The sequence below is a fragment of the Nerophis ophidion genome, linkage group LG24 (assembly GCF_033978795.1).
Source record: "Nerophis ophidion isolate RoL-2023_Sa linkage group LG24, RoL_Noph_v1.0, whole genome shotgun sequence".
NCBI lineage: Eukaryota > Metazoa > Chordata > Actinopteri > Syngnathiformes > Syngnathidae > Nerophis > Nerophis ophidion.
The window spans coordinates 14,814,994-14,819,697 of NC_084634.1; positions in this window are offsets into that span (position 1 = coordinate 14,814,994).

The following is a 4,704-nucleotide window of genomic DNA, read 5'->3' on the forward strand; positions in this document are numbered from 1 at the left end:
CACATTAAAAACAATGTGAGGACGCGAGGAGCCCTCACCCTTGTGACGTCATCGTCTGCGACTTCTGGTAAAGGCAAGGCTTTTTTATCAGCGCCAAAAGTAGCAAACTTTATCGTGGATGTTCTCTACTAAATCCTTTCAGCAAAAATATGGCAATATCGCGAAATGATCAAGTATGACGCATAGAATGGACCTGCTATCCCCGTTTAAATAAGAAAATCTCATTTCAGTAGGCCTTTAAGTTAAAGTTAAAGTACCAATGATTGTCACGCACACACTAGGTGTGGTGAAATTTGTCCTCTGCATTTGACCCACCCCCTTGATAACCCCCTGGGAAGTGAGGGGAGCAGTGGGGAGCAGTGGTGCCGTGCCCGGGAATCATTTATGGTGATTTAACCCCCAATTCCAACACTTGATCCTGAGTGCCAAGCAGGGAGGCAATGGGTCCCATTTTTTTGTAGTCTTTGGTATGACTCGGCCGGGGTTTGAACTCACAACCTACCGATCACAGGCGGACACTCTAACCCAGGGGTGTCAAACTCAAATACAGAGTGGGCCAAAATTTTAAACCCAACAAAGCAGCGAGCCGAGGTTGAACAAATGAACCTTTTAATAGGGACCAAAACAAGTTTTGCATTGAATCTTGAACAAGCAAGGCTTATATAACTTTATAGTGACATGCAAAATCGAGTTTCAAATTATAATAACAATTAAAAAATATCAATGGCACATCAAATAAAATTTAAATATAAATGGAATGCCTCTTTTCGGCGGCGGGGTTGAGGTGGACGGGGTTTGGTGATAGCGGGGTGTGTATATTGTAGCGTCCCGGAAGAGTTAGTGCTGCAAGGGGTTGTGGGTGTCACGCGTTGCGGCGCACTTGCTGCGCGGAGTTGCCACTTCAAGGATGCACACACGAACAGTCAGCAGGATTGCAGGTAAGAATAGATTTTAATATAATAAAACAAAAGAACACTGGTGCAAAAAGGGAAAAACAAAGTGCGTGCCAACGCATGGAAAGCTAATGCTAAAACTTATCAGGAAACAGAAGTACAACTAAACGACGTGCCGAACGCACGTGAAGCTAAGGCGGAACTTAGCACAAAATAATCTATGATACCGGATACAAACCGTGACGTGTTGCGAAAAGCAAACAATGAGCCGAAAACGAATTAAGGAATCAAGTGGGCTTAAATACACAAATAATAATCAGAAACAGGTGTGTGACATGAGCCCGTGAGGAGGAGCACATTACGTTGCCATGGTGATTAAAACAAACGAGGAAGTGCTCAAACACAAGGAGTCGGCCGAGTCCAGAACTAAACATGAACAAAGACATATAAACGGCAAAACAATAAACAAACTGCGTAGCGGATCGTGACAGCGGGTGTTTGTTCTGTTGTGTTTATGTTGTGTTAGGGTGCGGATGTTCTCCCAAAATGTGTCATTCTTGTTTGGTGTGGGTTCACAGTGTGGCGCATATTTGTAACAGTGTTAAAGTTGTTCATACAGCCACCCTTAGTGTGACCTGTATGGCTGTTGACCAAGTATGCCTTGCATTCACTTGTGTGTGTGTATAAGCCACATGTATTACGTGACTGGGTCGGCACGCTGTTTGTATGGAGGAAAAGTGGACGTGGAGACAGGTTGTAGAGAACGCCAGAGGCAGTGCCTTCAAGGCCCACCCCAAATTTGGCCCGCGGGCCAGTTTGACACCCATGCTCTAACCACTAGGCCACTGAGGTCTTCTTGTTGATATACTTTAAAAATGTTCTTGTAGTCTCATCTTTCCTTCAGTTGCAACCTGTCCCTGCAGTTGAAAAAAAAAAAACACCCCATAGCATGATGCTGCCACCACCATTTTTCACTGTTGGGATTGTATTGGGCAGGTGATGAACAGTGCTTGGTTTTCCCCACACATACCAGATAATCTTTTTAACATGCAAGCGATATCATCCGATACTTGTTTTTTGCCAATATCGATATTAATAGTCAAAAGTTGATGACATAAGCAGGTTTTTTTGTAGTTAAAAATGTTTGCTTTGTTAGACCTTAGAGTTAGAACAGTGTTTTTCAACCTTTTTTGAGCTAAGGCACATTTTTTGCGTGGAAAAAATCCGGAGGCACACCACCAGCAGAAATCATTAAAAAACAAAACTCAGTTGACAGTAATAAGTCGTTGTCGCAATTTTTGGATATGACTTCAAAGCATAACCAACCATGCATCCATATAGCTTTTGTCTCAAAGTAGGTGTACTGTCACCACCTGTCACATCACACCCTGACTTATTTGGAGTTTTTTGCCGTTTTACTCTGTGTAGTGTTTTACTTCTTGTCTTGCGCTCCTATTTTGGTGGCTTTTTCTCTTTTTTTGGTATTTTCCTGTAGCAGTTTCATCAATTAATCAATCAATCAATGTTTACTTATATAGCCCTAAATCACTAGTGTCTCAAAGGGCTGCACAAACCACAACACAAACCACTACCACATCCTCGGTAGGCCCACATAAGGGCAAGGAAAACTCACACCCAGTGGGACGTCTGTGACAATGATCACTATGAGAACCTTGGAGAGGACGAAAGCAATGGATGTCGAGCGGGTCTAACATGATACTGTGAAAGTTAAATCCATATTGGATCCAACACAGTCGCAAGAGTCCAGTCCAAAGCGGATCCAACACAGCAGCGAGAGTCCCGTTCACAGCGGAGCCAGCAGGAAACCATCTCAAGCGGAGGCGGATCAGCAGCGCAGAGATGTCCCCAGCCGATACACAGGCAAGCAGGACATGGCCACCGGATTAGACCGCATGTCTTCCTTTGAGCAATATTTCCCGCATCTACTTTGTTTTACAAATTAAGAATATTTCATTGTTTTTATCCTTCGTTGTGGGGACATTGTTGATTGTCATGTCATGTTCGGATGACCATTGTGGACGCCGTCTTTGCTCCAGAGTAAGTCTTTGCTGTCGTCCAGCATTCTGTTTTTGTTTACTTTGTAGCCAGTTCAGTCTTAGTTTCGTTCTTCATAGCCTTCCCTAAGCTTCGATGCTTTTTTTTAGGGGCACCCACCTTTTGTTTATTTTTGGTTTAAGCATTAGACACCTTCTTACCTGCACACTGCCTCCTGCTGTTTCCGACATTTACAAAGCAATTAGCTACCTGCTGCCACCTACTGATATGGAAGAGTATTAGACGGTTACTCTGTCGGGCTCTGGACAGCACCGACACTCAACAACAACACATCATTTGCAGACTATAATAATTGGTTGGCAAAAAATATTTTTAACCCAAATAGGTGAAATTAGAAAATCTCCCACGGCCCACTAGTGTGCCGCGGCACAGTGGTTGAAAAACAGAAGACGTGTCGAAATAAGTGATTCCAGCTTTCTGTCACATATAGAACATGATTACAGAGTAAAGGATTGTGGGTAGAGAGGCCAACATGGCAGGGCCACGATTAAAAGAGGTCACTCGCCACGTTTATGTTGTTTTACACTAAGTGCATACGAAAGTGGCACGTTCAGCAATTTAGCCCATTTCTCCGCTTTACCATTAGCCTTAATCCCTAAATCTTAATCCTCGCAGAATGACCGGCGCAGTTTATTTGTTTTAGCACGTAAAGTCCAGCTGGCGTCACAAAAAATTGTTTGTCGTTTTCATAAAGCAGTACTTTATTGTCCGGAAGAGCGAGCACTCTCTTTAGAGTGGCGTTTAATGGATGCCAAGGATGCCAGGCCATAAAATATAATGCATCATTTATGACGCCGTCCTATAGAAAAAAAAAATCTGCAAAATCCTTGTGAGTAATCAAAACCGCTGATACAGCGAGATCATCCAGTTCCCGAGAAGTTGAGTATTTCTGAGCAATTCAAATATGTCTTCAGTTTTTCGTGTCTTTGGCAAGTTGCACTGAGGATTGCGTCTCTTAAAGTAAGCAAAGTAGTGTGTGTGTAATCCAATAAGCGCAGGGGTGTCCAAACTATGGCCCCCGGACCAATAAACAATAGCGGGTAGCAATGTATTTATATCATATACACATAGCCAGAAGTCTGAAATGACCTCAAACACTAATTTTACTCATGGGAAAAATGGCACAGCATTCATTTATATCACCCAATCCAAACAACTTTCCCTAGTCATATTGAAAAAAATATATATATAAACCAGAACAAAAAGTCTACAAACATGGTCACACATAACACAACCTGCTCATTGAACTTTGTTTATTTTACAAAAAAAAGTCCAATCAGCATAAAAAAAAATCTAAATTACACCCATTTAAATCCATTACAAAGGACGATAGGAAAATGCAGAACGCTTTTTCCACACTTACCCATGTTTGACGCGTTTTAGCTACTTAATTTTTTTCGATGGATTAAAAAACTTTAAGAACTTAAAATGGAAGTAAACAAGGTGGAAGTCAAAATTGCATATACTCTTAACAATCCACTCATAACAATTATTACTTATACATCCATTATATTGCTATAATAATATATACAAATATGTATATATATATATATATATATATATATATATATATATAATATGTACTATATATACACATATACTGTATATACATCCATGTATTTATATTTGTTTATGTGTGTGTATATGTTGGCCTCTCTACCCACAATCCTTTACTCTGTATACATGTATATATATATATTTATATATACACACACATATATATGTATATATATAT